This window comes from Phascolarctos cinereus, unplaced genomic scaffold (genome assembly GCF_003287225.1).
Source record: "Phascolarctos cinereus isolate Bilbo 61053 unplaced genomic scaffold, phaCin_HiC Scaffold_726;HRSCAF=1367, whole genome shotgun sequence".
Classification (NCBI taxonomy): Eukaryota; Metazoa; Chordata; class Mammalia; order Diprotodontia; family Phascolarctidae; genus Phascolarctos; species Phascolarctos cinereus.
In genome coordinates, this window is record NW_027556098.1 from 359,244,768 (window position 1) to 359,260,736 (window position 15,969).

The 15,969-nt window shown below is 42.3% G+C and overlaps 1 pseudogene; it reads left to right on the plus strand.

The window, feature by feature from the left end:
* Positions 1–14,515: 14,515 nt before the first annotated feature.
* Positions 14,516–14,929, plus strand: LOC110206347 (ubiquitin-like FUBI-ribosomal protein eS30 fusion protein pseudogene; annotated as a pseudogene).
* Positions 14,930–15,969: the final 1,040 nt, after the last annotated feature.

Here is a 15,969-nt window from a genome sequence, read left to right on the forward strand (position 1 = left end):
AGTCACTTAACCCCGAATGCCTTGCCCCACCCCAAAAAAAAAAATACTGGGTCTGGAGCCAGACAGCACTGAAGAGCACTGCACTGGGAGTCAGAAATACCTGGATTCAAATCCCAGCTCAGACATTTACTGTGGGACCATACATAAGTTATTTCATAGAACCACAGATTTAGGGCTGGAAAACTCACTCCTATGGGAGAAACAATCCCAGTCCTTCCCATAGGTGGGTGAACCATTTTATATTCTCCTTGCTATTGACTTCAATTAAGTTGCTCTGCTTTAAGGAGGAAATGGGAGCAGATTGCTTTCTGGTTTCTCGATCAAAATTACCATTAGATTCGCAAAATGAGATTAACAGAAACTTTAAAACAGACAAATCAGAGTTGGGAAGGATCTTAGAATATAGAATTTCAAAGCTAGGAGGGGCCTTAGAATCTAGAATGCTGAACCCAGGAAGGACCTTAGAAGAGAGAATGTCAATGCCTAAAGGCATCTTGGAATATGGAAAGGCAGGAAGGAAACCTAGAACATAGAATGCTAGAGTTTAAAGGCATCTTTGCTGGAGTGTCATCCAGGTCATGAGAGCTAACTGTGCGTGTCCCTTAAGTCTCTGTGCTGGGCCCTCTTCCCATCTTCCTCTAGACTATTTGGCTTGGTTAATTTCATCAGCTCCCAGGGGTTCAAATATCATCCCTAAGATGATTCTGAAATCTGCTTATCCAGCCCAAACTTCTTTCCTGTTCCGCAGTCTTGAATCTCTAACTACTTATTGGACATCTCCAAATGGACGTCTCATAAACATCTTAAACTCAATATGTCCAAAACTGAACTCATTATCTTTCTTCCAAAAAGGACTGACTGAGATTTTCCCCTGACCTCAGGGCCTTCCATCTCCTGCTATAATGTCCCTGAGGGGAAAATGACAAGGAGCCAGGATTATTTTGACTTCCCCCTGCTTTAAATTTCTACCTTCTGCTTTGACCATCTCTAGCCTCAGGTGAGAAGAACAGGGTAACCTTCCCCTGATCTTCTCCTTCTGTCACGTCTTTCCATCTCCTGCTGTCTATGTCCCCTGTGGGAAACCTGCTGGAGGCCATGATTTCCATCTTCACCAGGACACATCTCCTTCTACCTCTTGCTGCCTCCTGATCTCCTGCCAGAGATGTGGAAAGATTCCAGTACAAAGAGGAGCAACTTTCTCTCTGACCCTAAATCTTCCACCTACTGCTGCACCTGTCCCTTGAGAGAAGAAGAAGAGGAAAGCTGGTAGAGAGGGAGAGCTTACAACTCCTGCTAGGCAGGTTTGGCTTGCATCTCCTTCTGCATTATCAGTCCAGTCTTCTTTCACTCTACACCTTATTCAACCCCACATATGCCTCCATCCACTGGCCTCCTGGATGTTCAATACAAGACACTCCATCTTTTGGCTTTGGGCATTTTCTCTGCCTGTCCCTCATGCCAAGAGTACTCTCCCTCCTCATGTCCTTCTGCCTTCCCGGGCTTCCTTTAAGTCCCAACTACAAGCCCACTTTCTAGGAGGGAGTGGGGAACCTGTGGCTTTTCCAAATCTCCCTTCATTCTAGAGCCTTTGCTCTATTGATTAGCTCCAAGTTATCTTGTCTATATTGTTTGTATACAGTTGCTTCCCCCACTAGACTTAAAGTTCTTGAGAGGAAGGACTGTCTTTTGCTTTTCTTTGTAACCCCAGTGTTTAGTACAGTGCCTGGCCCATAATAGATGCCTAATAAATGTTTATTGACTAACTGACCTTGGGCAGCTATGTGGTGCAGTGTCCAAAGTCAGAAAGACTCATCTTCCTGAATTCAAATGTGACCTCAGACACTAGCTGTGTGACCCTGGACAAGTCACTTCACCCTGTTTGCCTCAGTTTCCTGAACTGGAGAAGAAAATGGCAAACCACTTCAGTATCTTTGTCAAGAAAATCCCAAAAAGAGTCAGAAATGACTGAACAGCTGCTGTGAAGCATAGAAAGGCAAAGTTGGAAAGAAGCTGTAAGGCTCTTAGAACATAGAATGTTAAAGCTATAAAGAACCTTAGAACATCTTCATCAACATCATTATTGTGACAACAACAATAACAATAACAATAACAATAGCACTCATACAGTGCTTTAACGTTTGCAAAGCAAACTTGGTCAGAACATACAATGTCAGTGCCAGAAGAAAATGCCAGAGATAATTTAGTCAAGCCCCTCACTTTACAGACTGGGAAACTGAGGGCCAGAGTAATTAAAGTGACTTGCCCAGTGTTGTACCTATCTAGATAGCGATAAGATGAAGCTTTCCACTCTTGTTTATGAAAATGTAAAATCCCTTACAAACTATGCCAGGGACTGCTGATATTTAGACACAGCCACAGTAGTTATTATTTTGCATTTTTCTCACTGTGCATGTTCCCCACCTCCCCGAGCCACTGCAAGGAAAGCCTTTTGTAAGCTGTAGAGCACTATGGAACTGAGAGCTGTGCCATTATCGTTACCAACCCATCATCACCACCAAACAAAGGTGGAGGAGAACCTTGGGAGCCTATCTCGAGTTTCCCATCAGGATCTGGAGAGACACAAAGAAGATAGACTGGAGAATATGAGGATAACCCCTCCCCTATCAGCTTGAGAATCAGTCTATCGTGTTCAATAGCACTTTGAAATGCTCCGAAGAAAAGAAAGCAGTGTGTGACAAAAGCCTGCCTTTAGCAAGATGCAGAATATCAGAAAACCCAGAGTCTAGTGAAGAAACAGCTCAGTCATTCACCTAAGAAGAATCGTTCACCTCCTACAGCATGTCGCCATTTACAAAGCTCTTCCCTTACAACACGGGGAAGCAGATGATGCAAATGTTATTGTTGTTATAATGCCTGCATTACAACTTGTAGAGGAAGAAAATGAAGGTCAGAGGGGTAAGTAATTTTCCCAGGGTCACACAGCTGGTAAGTCCATGCATTTAGCACAGCGCCTGACACATAGCAGGCACTTAATAAATGCTAGCTGAGTAACTATGGCAGCTAGGTGCCACAGTAGATAGAGCAAGAATCAAGAAGATCGGAGTTCAAATCTGGCCTCAGACACTTACTAGCTGTGTGACCCTGGGCAAGTCATTTCACCCTGTTTGCCTCAAGTTTCCTCATCTGTAAAATGAGCTGGAGGGGCAGCTAGGTGGCGCAGTGGATAGAGTACCAGCTCTGGAGTCAGGAGGACCTGAGTTCAAATCTGGCCTCAGACACATAATACTTCCTAGCTGTGTGACTCTGGACAAGTCATTTAACCCCAATTGCCTCACTAAATAACAAACAAACAAACCATACAATGAGCTTGAGAAGGAGATCGCAAACCACTCCAGTAACTTTGCCAAGAAAACCCTAAATGGGGTCACTTCAGCCACAGACTTAGGAGAGCTGAGTGATTCCTTTCATCATGGTGACAAGTAAGGAGATGGAGCCTACACCCCTGTGAGTTGGAAAGATCCAGGGGACAGCACGGCATCTCAGTGTTCCAGAGTTTGGGGTGTGGTCATCACAGCAGCAATGTATGAAGAGAGTGGAGCCTCTCTCTGCCATCAACACAGCACCAGTGCTTTCAAGAGCAGCAGTGGCTGAGCCAAAGACTCATCTAGCATTCATGATGCATGTAGACATGAATCTGGGGGGACTGAGACTATGTAGGAACCGAGCAAAGTTGAGCCTGCTCTCACAGAGCAGGGGAGAGTGTGCCCCTGAAGCATTATGGAGAGACATTTGTACTTTTATGCTTGCTATATCTTTGGAGTAAATGTTCCTTTGAAAAAGTTAATTAATCTAAGTGGTTAAATGGAACTGGAGATTAGCAATTGACACCTAACAATGAGAGGAAACATAATCGGTTGGGTTTTGAGCAGATAGCATTAAAGAAGGTACCCCAATCCCTCAGAGCTATCCTTCTTGGAACCTTGAGGAGCAGAGTAGGGAAGACCAGAGCATATGTACTTTGCATGAATGAATAAACAGATGAATGAGTGAAAAAAAATCTACTATGTGCCAAGCATAGTGTTGTGCTTAGAAGACAAAAACACAAAAGCAAAAAATCATTCCTGCCCTCAAGGAGCTTACATTGTAATAAGGAAAACAACATATTATTAGAGTAGATGACCATGGAGGAGCACTTTGGGTCTAAATTGTTACTGAAAGGGTGAAGGGGACCCCATAGGTGAGTAAAACTACACATCCCACCCAGGAACAAGAGCAGAGTTGATTTGATCATGCATGGTTCAGGGTTCCAGATATGGGGGAGAGGGGAAGAGTACACTCTTTGCTAAGCATTACAGGGTTGGCAAAGAGGCTATGGAGAAGGTAGTAAAGTGAGACATGGCTGGAGCTTTCCAGAAATAATATTCCATGAAAAGCAGTCATCAGTTAAGAGAACAGAGCCCCAAGGTACCTGTTGAGGAAGTTGTTGAAGGAGATGACCAGAGAAGAGAAAGTAGCCATTTTTCCCTTATGTAAACTGAATTTGTATTTTTCTTGTGTGTTTATCATATTCTAGAATTTTCACCTGGGCCTACATATAACTTCCCATTCTTCTTTGTCTTTGTACATTCCCCACCTTTGAGCACAGACCTTTGCAAAGGCAGAGGAGAGCATAAGAGGACGGATTGGGGGTAGGGAAGAGAGAGACAAGCAGAGAACAGGACTAGTTCACCTTCCCTTTCCTAACACTCTCAGTAGCTGCCTGGCTCAGGGCTAAGCTGGAGCCAGCTTAAAGTGCCTAAGGAAAGTCAACTGTTAAATATTCAGTGTAAGCACTTGCACCTCACACCGGTGGCAAACACCACAGATCTGGGCTCGATTTGCTGTTTTGTTGATTGCCTGGACCAAGGGTGGGGAGCCTTCATGGCTAGGGACTTCCCTCTGCTGGCAATCCCCAATTTATCTTGTCTATGTTTCATTTGCTTATTGTCTCCTCCATTAGGCTGTGAGCTCCTTGAGTGCAGGTACTGTCTTTTGCCTTTTTTCGTAACCCCAGAGCTTAGCATGATTCTTGGTCCGTAGTAGGTACCTAATAAATGATTGTTGACTCAACTGACTTTGACATGGGGTAATGAGATTTGTACTACCTATCTCACACTTGTGGAAAGGAAAGCACACTGTAAAGCTTAAGCCAACATTACAATGAACACTGTGACTATTATGAAAAGACCTGGAGCTGCTATCAACTCCTACTGTGCCTGCGTGACCTGGAGCAATCCTCTTAACCTCTTGGAGTCTCAGTTTCCTCATTCACGAAAGCATGGCATTGATGATATTCCTAAGGGCCCTTCTAGCTCCAAATCCTGTGACTGCATGGTCTTAACATTTTCCTACCAGTTCTGGTTATCTGAGTGCTACCTAGCTTAAAGAATACAGAGATAGACAAGGCCAGGAAACCTTAGGAGTGTGTGGTTCTGTGCAAATCACTTAATCACTCAAAGCTTCACAGATGGTTGTAAAGAAATCACTTTGCAGAATTTAAAGTGTTAGATAAACATGCTTGTTATTAGCTTAGGTTCTAAGTTCCAAGGCCTTTTCCAGCCACGTGCTGTAACACGTACAGTGGCCACACCCCAGTAAAACCATCTCAGTAGATGGGCTAAAGCACGTTGAGGGTAACCAACGGCCCTCAAACCCATTGGTGAGTTAGGGGGATGTCTACCCCAAGCATGGGAAGACTTTCCCCAGTGGAATGGGTGGATAAGAACAGTTTGTTCCAGCGTCCATGAAGACAGCTGAAGAAGGTGCTGTGGAGGGCTTAGAGCTTGGTCAGACATCCAAGACGCCAAGGTCATCCATTGCATCCCCAATCATCCCCGGTCATCTTGACTCTGGTCCTGCCACTGCATTTTGATGACGCTGTAAGAGAGCGTGAAGCTGACAACTTGCACAACTTTTCTTCTTGTTTAGTGCATTAGTCATCTCTGACTCTTCACAAATCCATTTGGGGTTTTCATGATAAAGACATTGGAATGGTTCTTCACTTAAATCCGGTTCATGTGCAAATCGAGACACTACCCATGATGTCATTGGTTCTCTTTGAAAACAAGGAACAAACAACATGTCCATGCTCTAAGGTTCCTCTCAATTCTAACATTCTACGATATAAGGTCCTTTCCAGCCTAGGCTTTCTAAATCTCTAACCTTGACTGACCTCTACTTCCGGGGTCGGGGGGAGGGGGGAGTCCAGTTTCCATTCTTGAAAGCCCTTATGAAATTATTTTTTTAAGTTTATCAAATTTTAAACCAGAGAATCTCCCACAGAAGTCACTCTAGAGAAAGATATTTGGGAGACACTCAAAAGATTTTTAGTGAGGATTTTTCTTCTCCTTCATTACAAAAATCCCTGAGTCTGATACCTGAAAGCCCACACACAATCTGTCTTATTTCCAAGGGATTCCCCATGTGGTCATGAAAAGATATGCTGTCCCCTCTCCACACAAGCCCTCTGAGGGGTTGAAATCCATTTTTGAAATAGATTTTAATCAGTTGTTTGCTGATTCTGCTGAAAGAGGGGAGAAAAACACACCAGAGATTGTTTGAGCCTATTTACTGAGGTTTCACTACATTATGAAAAATTATTAAAGCAGTTAAATGGTCACCTGAGGAAGAAAACCTTTTCAATGAGAGAGGGGAGCAGAAGAGAAGGGAAGGGAAGGCGAACTTTAAACAAAGTTTGCCCCAGAGCTCTTCAACTAATCAAATGAGATAACACCTATAAAATGCTTTGCAAACTTTAAAGTGCTATACACATGCTAGCTATTAGCAGGAGGAATACTATTAAATATAAACCATCAGCCTAGAAGCTAAAATCAGAAGGCCTAGATTGGAGTCTCTGAATCAAATGAAATGTCATAAAGAATTTTATAACTGCAGACTGATATACAAATGACAGCTCTTAATAATCACAATAATTTTTAAATATGAGTCTAGTTCAAAAAAGAATATATTCTATAAGCTAAATACTGTAACGATTCCATTAATTTTGGCTAAAGTATGATAGAAAAGAGAAAGAAACTTTTTTTAAAAAATAATATGGCCTTCTCCGGGTTTGGGGATATCATAAACGTCCAGGAGTCACTTATTGATTTGGCTTTAAAAAAGAAAAAGGCAATAAGCAATATGAAGAGATACTTGGGGAAAAATCATTGAATGGCTCAGATGGGAGGGGACTTAGAACACTGGCTGTCAGAGCTAGAAGGGGCATTAGAACAGAGAATGTCAGAGCTGGGGGAGGTGTATTAGAACGTGGAATATAAGAGCTAGAAGAGATACTAGAACAGAGAATGTCAGAGCTGGGGGAGAGTTTAGAACACAGAAGGTCAACACTAGAAGGGGTTTTAGAATACAGATCGTCAAAGTTAGGAGGAGCCTTAGAACATAAAATGTCAGAGACAGGAGGACCCTTAGAACAGAGCAAATCAGAACGGGTATCAGTATGTGCTGGAGCTAGTCCCAATGAGAGAGTCAATTGTTAAATTTCCAGAGTGAGCATTTATACTTCAGATATTGATAAATGCTACAAATCAGGGCTTGATTTGTTATTTTGTTGATTGTCTAGATTTAAGAAAGTAATGAAGAAAATGTCTATAATGTAGATTAAAGTTTTAAGTGTGTCCATACAACTTTCCCCTCCCCAACCAGTTGTTAAACATTTACTAGTACACCTCAGCTTAGGAAGGACATGAGAACACAGAATGTCAGAGCGAGAAGGGACTTTAAAACATAGAATATCAGTCATAAGGACTTTAATACATAGAGTGTCAGTGCTAGAAGGGACCTTAGAATATGAAACAAATAATTTTAAAACTGGAAGAACCCTTAGAAATGATCCAGTTTTAACCCCTCAATTTTATATATGTGCAGTTATTAGTTTCACTAATAACTAAAGCAATGAAAATTAGCACAACTATGAGGTACCACTACATACTCACCAAATCAGCAAAAATAAAACAAAACATCATTAAAATTACCAGACCCCATGCTGGTTCAGATGCAGAGAAATAGAGACACTCACCCCAGGCAGGGCAATGCACACAGGCGTGGTATTCCTAGAGAGAAGTTGGCTGTGGGAAACAAGAGTCACAAAACTGGTCCATATACTCTGACCTGTGATCCCACTCCTGACAACACATCTCAAGAAAATAATTCAAAAGCGAAAAACTAAATAATTTGTACACAGCTATTGTCAGCTCTACTTTCTGTATATAATGGCAAACGCTAGAAATTATCCAAATATCCAGTGCTAGGAGAGCTAGATATGCTTTGGAATATTAAGTTATCATTTAGAAGGCACTGATATGATGTCCACATAAAAACAGGAAAAAATATCTGTGAAGCAGACAGGTGGAAAAGCCCCGGTTGAGGAGTCAGGAGATTTGAGGTCTAATCTGAGTTCTGTCAATATCTCACTGTATGACCTTAAGCAAGTCAAGTCCACTTTATCCACAGTGGACAAAGGCAGCTAGGTGGTGCAGGGGGGTATAGCCCTGGGCCTGGAGTGAGAAAGACCTGCACTCCAATAAAGTATCACTTAACTGCCATCTGCCTCAGTTTCCTCATCTGTTAAATTGAATAATTATAGTACCTAACTCCCAGAGTTGTCAGGAGGACCAAAAGAGATAATATTTATAAAGTGCTTAGCAAAATGTCTGGCACATAGTTAAGCCATTTAAACATGCTTGCTTCTTTCCTCTCTGCACCTCAGTTTCTCCATCTGTAAGATGAAGTAGTTGTACTCAAGGATCTTTAAGGTTTTTTAGCTCTGGCACTCTATGACTTCCTAAGTAACATAGTAATAATAACTGACATTTCTATAGTACATCAAGTTATCTCCTTGAAACAGCCCTGTGAGGTAGGCTATAGATTGATGATTATCGCTTTTTTTTTAATAGATGAAGAAATGGAGATTCAGAATGCTGGGTGATTTGCCCAAGGTCACATAGCTAATAAGTATTGGAGCCAAGATTCAAACTCAAGGCTCCTTCCTCCAAGCTCAATGTTCTTCGCACTATACCATCCTTTGTACCAAAGTGAAAGAGCAGATTACAACAATATCCTTCATTCTCTTGTCATCCTCCTCCTCCTTTTCAATAGTGCTTCAGGGTTTGCCAAGAGCTTTAACTCACAGCAGCTCTTTGAATTTGAACAAGAATAAGGGGGAGAAGAGGTTTGAGTCTATTATTTCTTGTCGCTGTGATCAGGTATTTTCTGAACTGGCCTTGAAAGGAATCAAAACAGAAATTTGTCATACATAGCAAGCCAAACTGGCTTACTCGCCTCTCCAAACTCCCCATTCCCTTTCCTACCTGCTCCTCTATTCCAGGCTGCCATCCACACTTGGAACACCCCCCCCCCAATCTCTGCCTTTCAGAATCCTCCCAAGGAGCCTCCCTTGATCCCCTGGGCTGAAAGTGCTTCCTCCTCCAAGTTCTGCCCCAATTAATGTGGACTCCCATTCCCTGGCACCATCCCTCCCTACTTCCAATTATTCTTGTCTTCTCTCCTCCACCTCCAACCGTAAGAAGAACGTAAACTCCTTAAGGACAGGGTCTGCTTCATTTTTTATCTTTGTTATGCCTGGAACCAAGCACAGTCAGTGCCTTGCTCAGCATAGTTGACTTAATGAAGGCAATTAGGAGGTGCAGTGACTAGCATGCTGGACCTGGAGCCAGGCAGAGCTGAGTTCCAATCCAGCCTCAGACACTTATCAACTATGTGATCCTTAATAAGACACTTAACCTCGGTCTGCTTAGTTTTTCCACCTGTAAAATGGGTATACTAATAACACTTACCCCCCCCAGGGTTGTTATGGAGAACAAATGAGATAATATTTTTAAAGTGCTTTGCAAACATTAAGGTACCATATAAAATCTATTATTATTGTTAGTCTTTAATAAAAGTTTATTGAATAAATGTATGAATAAAGAGATTACCTCCAAAATCAAATATAAAGTCCTCAATTTAGCATTGAAAGCTCTTCACCAGCTGGCTCCTTCTTTTCCATTTTTCTTACATTTGACTCCCTTCCGTGTGCACTATATGATCTAGGCTTACTCACTGTTCCTCACACCTAACATTCCTTCTCCCACCCATTTGCCCAGGCTATGCCCATGCCTGGAATGCTCTACCTCCTCACTTTCCCCTCTTAGGTTTCTTTCAATGCTCAATGCAAAACACCACCTCCTACATGAGACCTTTCTTGATGCACTCCACTTCTAGATCCTAGTGCCTTCCAAATGACCTCACTTTTTATTTTGTATATATTCTGCATATATATATATATATACATATATATATATGTTTTATAGAGAGACATATGTACAGAAGGATATCTACAGATATATCTGTGTATATCTATAGATATATATATGTATGTGTATAGAGACAGAAACAGAGGGAGGAAATAGAGAGAGGGAGAAAGGAAAGAGAGAGAGAAAGAAAGAGAGAGAGAAGAGAAAGAAGAAAAGAGAAGAAAGGAAGGAAGGAAGGAAGGAAGGAAGGAAGGAAGGAGGAAGGAAGGAAGGAAGGAAGGAAGGAAGGAAGGAAGGAAGGAAGGAAGGAAGGAAGTATACGTTGTGTCATATGTCCTCTGATAGAATATAAGCTTTCTGTTTGTATCCCCAGTCCTTAGCACAACGCCTGGGATAGAGTGGGAGCTTCACATAGTTTGCTGATTGATTGACTGGGATGCTCTCAGTGAATATGTGGGTGTTGAGTTGTGACTTTGAGCAAGTCCCTTTTAATCCCTGGACCTGAGTTTTCCCCTCTGTAAAATGAGGGAGGTGGGGGCTGGACTGGAATGTCCCTGCCAGCTTTACTCATCCATGAAGGGCACAAGGTGAGCCCCCAGCAGCTGCCTCCTCTGTCACTGAGAACTGCACCCTCAGCTGTCTGTGGAGCAAATCCACTCCCCTTGTATCTTTAATGAGCATTAGAGGTAGCTGGGCAGGGGCCAAAGGGACCAGAAAATTCCAATTTCAAGCCTGGTCTTTAAAGTCAATTAATATCAAAACTCTACTCCATACTGAAGAAAGTACTGTAGGAAGCAATTGGCTCTCAAGTTCACAGAACAAGGCGGATATCACCAAAGTGAGATGCTGAACCTAAATGCTGACTAGAACTGGGGGAGGGGCTCTCCTTCCACTAAAAAATAAAGAACTGTCTTTTGTCAGGATGAGCTGAATGGGGAATCCTGGAGTGGTACAGTGGAAAGAGTACTGGTTTCACAGTCAGAGAGCCTAGGTCCAAATCTTGGCCCTGCTGGTTTGAATCTGTGTCACTTCATGTTGATGGCTCTCAGTTCTGTCATCTGCAAAATGAGAGGTTTGGACTTCCAGCTCTAGATCTCTAGATGAGTTGAGGAGGGAGATCCTGAGAGTGAGCTAAAAGGGGAAGAGTTCTTCTCAAGGTGGCCCCAGCCTAGTTTCCAGTTGTACTTAATCTGTCTGCCAAGCCAAACTTCTCATTGTTCCTCACATCCAACACTCTACCCCCATCTCCATGCCCTGGATCTATCTGTTCCCTGTGTCTGGAATGTTCTCTCTCTTCATCTCAGACTCCTGGAATCCCTGAATTCCTTCAAAACTTATTTCAAGAGCTACCTTCTACATGAAGCCTTTCCTGATCCCCCCAACTCTTTATGCCCTCCCTCCCCAATCTAGCTTGTATTCTTTCATGTGTGTGTGTGTGTGTGTGTGTGTGTGTGTGTGTAAATGTCTATGTATGTACGTATCTTCTCCATGTGAATGTAAGTTCCTTGAAGGAAGGGACTGTTTCACTTTTATCTTTGTATGCCACACACTTGGCACAGTGCCTAACACATAGTAGGTGCTTAATATGTGCTTCTTGATTGACTGATTGGAATCAACCGAAGGCAGTCCTTGGCATGAGCTGAAGTTAAAGAGCATCCACAAAACGTGAACCAAAATTGGTCTGAAATGTCCCAGAAGATTGCCTGTGTCCCTGCTGCAGTAGGTTATCAAATCCTGGCTCTGATCTCACCTCCCTGCCCCTTCACTTATCCCAGCCATCTATCCACCATAATCATCACCTCGGGTCAACCTAAGACTATTTTTATTGGGCATCTGTCTAATTCCTATATTGAACCAGGGGTGTGGGAAAAAATGGTTGGAAGAAAACTGGCTCCTGATATCAAGGAGATGGCTACTATCACTGTAGTGAATTTCTAAGAGCTACAAGAATCCTCAAGATATCCCTAACATAAGGGGCAGCTAGGTGGCGCAGTGGATGGAGCACCGGCCCTGGAGTCAGGAGGACCTGAGTTCAAATGTGACCTCAGACACATAACACTTACTAGCTGTGTGACTCTGGGCAAGTCACTTAACCCCATTGCCTAGCCAAAAAAGAAAAAAGTGCTCATTATAAAAAAAAAAATTAAGAAAGGGGGGCAGCTAGGTGGTACAATAGATAGAGCTCTGGCCTTGGAGTCAGGAGAACCTGAGTTTAAATCTGGCCCCAGACACTTGAAACTTACTACCTGTGTGACCCTGGGCAAGTCACTTAACCCCCATTGCCTCACAAAAAAAAAAAGATATCCCTAACATAGGAATCACCTCTATAAATGTTCCCAACAGTGATGGGAAACTCACAACGTACCAAAATACCCTATTCCATTTTCAAACAGAAATGATTGCTAGGAAGTTATTCCTTCTACTGAGATAAAATCTATCTCCTTGTAATTTTCATCCATTCTTCTGGTTCTCCTGCTTCTGCTTCTACTTACTTTCTACAGAATCTTAACCAACAAAAAGAAATCACTACAACAAGGAAGTCAGAAGAACAAAAAATGTGTTCAGCCCCGTGGCATCCATAGGAACACTGGTCTAGAATGCAAATTCATTTGTCAAATGTTCCAGAGGAAGATGGTGGAAGATTATAAGCAGCATCACCATGCAAAATAGTAGAGTTTTAGAGAGGAATGTAAGTCTCCAGAAAACTTAGCCCGAGACCAATTATGAGGTAACTTGGACAGTAGATAGAGGACTGAAACTGGAGTCAGGGACACCTGAGTTTAAATCCTAACTCAGACATTTACTAGCTGTGCAACCCTGAGAAAGTAAATTAGCCTCTCTCAGCCTTAAAAAAAAAAATAATAATAATAGCAGCTACTTCCCAAAGTTGTTGCAAGAATCAAATGAAATAACTGCCTCTTTTTTTAAAAAAATTACTCAAAGCCCCCCAGAAATCTACTTTCTTTAACACTTTAGTGTTTTTTTTAATTTGCATCATTTCAAAAAAATATAAAACATTTTTAAATAACATATCTTCAAATTTAATAATTTATTCTAAATGGGGGGGGGGAGTTCCTGCATTGAAATTTTCACGATGCAATATTGCATCAAGTAACCATATGATATTGTATTGTAAACAAGTCATTACACGCACTTATTTCTCTTGATGCATGCTGAACTTCCCAATGAGTGACATGCTTGCCTGCCAACACTTACTTGTTAAGACCTATTAGCTGACTTGACCACTGATTGGTTAAAATGTGCTTATTTGTGTGCTTATTTGGAAAATAATGTAATCACTACAACTTTAACTTCATTACACAACAGATAAAACAAGTATGAATGGTTTTTCAAATTTTTCTTCCTTCTCTTCTTTCCTTATGCTTCCACCAGCCCCTTATTTTTTTTCAATACCCATCAATTGCATTCAAGACTACTACCACCCCTTGGATCATTCCAGTGGCCCCTGAGGTAGGTATCACCCACTTTGGGAACCTACACGCAAATCCAAGGATATTTATAATTTAAACTGAGAAGTCAACAAACAAGACAAAAAAGTGAAACAGACCCATCAGAATTTCTAAAATAAATTATTTTAGCCACTGATGGCAGTAGAATCACCATATTTAGACTAACATTTCAGTACCCAATATGAAATATAAGTGTAGTGCCTCTCTTACTTTTGTGCCTCTCTGGATGTACATTGAACTTTGGCTGCCTGATGAGAAGCAAGAGAGGAGTATGCAAGCAAAAATGGCAGAACAAAGGGAATGTGTCACCAGGCTTCAGAATTCCAATTATTTATAAACTATCAAATTCCATAACCCACAATCACACACCTGCATCAAAAAATTGACATTCAAGTTAAAAAGATAGATCTTTGGTTCAAAGAAAAGCTTGGGGACATTTACTGCACTGCATAATTTCCCAGAGACAATTGGGTCCACTCCCCTTCACTATGAGTGTGGAATCAAAGGCTGAATTACCCCTATCATGGGTAGAAGAGATTCCAGCCCTAAGATGGAGGTTGGAGTAGGTGCCTTCTGAGATCCCTTCTAGCTCTGAGCATCTATGACTCTCATCCACAGACCCAGGTTCCTACAGATTCTGCTGATCCCACAGGCTAAGATGGTAGGGTTGTCCTTGCCAAAATCAGAATTTCAGAGTTGAAAGGTTAGTCAAGCTCTTTCTGGTCTCCATCTTTGCTGTGGCAGAAGCAGGATTAGTGTGACCAAGTTGACACCATGCAGCTGTTTATACACATGCAGGCTCTGCACACCCTCAAAGTGACCAGGCAGTAGACTGTCACTCAGATCAAGGCCCATGTGGCATGCTTAGAGGGCATCACTCCCAAGGATCAGGTCCTGCTTCTGGGTGGCACCCCTACAGAGGATGAAGACATCTTGGGGCAGTGTGGGGTGGAGCTTGTGTCTACTCTGGAAGTAGCTGGCCAAATGCTAGGAGGTAAAGTCCATGGCTCTCTGGCCCAAGCTGGAAAAGTGAGGGGTCAGACTCCCAAGGTGGCTAAGCAGGAGAAAAAGAAGACTGGGCATGCTAAGAGAAGAAGGCAGTACAACTGATGCTTCATCAATGTAGTGCCCACCTTTGGCTAGAAGAAGCACCCCAATGCCAACTCCTAATCCCCTGGTACTTTCTGTCTGTCCCCAATAAAGCTGCTACAACTCTAAAAAAAGTTAGTCAACAAGCATTTATTAAGTGCTTACTATGTGTCAGACACTGAGTTAAGAACTGAGGATACAAAGAATGGCAAAAGACAGTCCCTGCTCTCATGGAGCTCACAGTCTAATTGGGGGAGACAACATGCAAACAGCTATGTACAAATAAGGCATAGACAGGAGAAATTGGAGATACTAGAGGAAAAACAGAAGCATTAAGGGGGATCAGGAACAATTTCTTGCAGAATCTGCAACAGGGAAAATGAAGGAAGTAAGCAGGGAGAGAATCTAGACATGGGTGACAACCAGCGAAAATTTCCAGAGTCTAGAGGTGGACTTTATTAAGGAGGTCAGTGTCACCAGATCAAAGAGTACATAGGGGTAAGTCAGGTACAAGAAAACTGGAAAACCAGGAGAGGTCAGGTATGAAGGGTTTTGAATGTCAAAGAGAAGATTTTATATTTGATTCTGGAGATAATAGTGAGCCACTGGACTTTGGGAAGTGGGTGTTGTGGTTAGACCATGCTTTAGGAAGATCAATCAGACAACTGAGTGGAAGGTGAACTACAGTAGGGAAACATTTACATCAAGTAGACCTACCAGTAGGCTATTGCAATAGTCCAGGTGTGAGGTACTGAGGGCCTGCACCAAGATTGTAGCAATGTCAAAGAAAAAAGGAGGCAAGGCTGCAGAGGGGTCCAGAAGGATGGAAACTGAGAAAAGGTCACTGTAGATTTGGCAGCTAAGGGATCATTGGCCATTCTGAAAAAAGCAGGTTCAGTTGAATGATGAGGTCAGAAGCCAGACTGCAGAGTCAAGAAGAGAATGAGAAGGAAAGTAAGTGGAAGATTCAATTGTAGAAAGCCTTCTCAAGAAGTTTAGCCATAAAAAGGAGAGATATGGTACTATAGGTAACAGAGATAGGTGGATCAAGTGAAGGTTTTTTGAGGATGGGGGAGACACGGGCATATTTGTAAGCAGTAGAGAAGCAGCCCATATACAGGGAGAAATTGAAGATAATT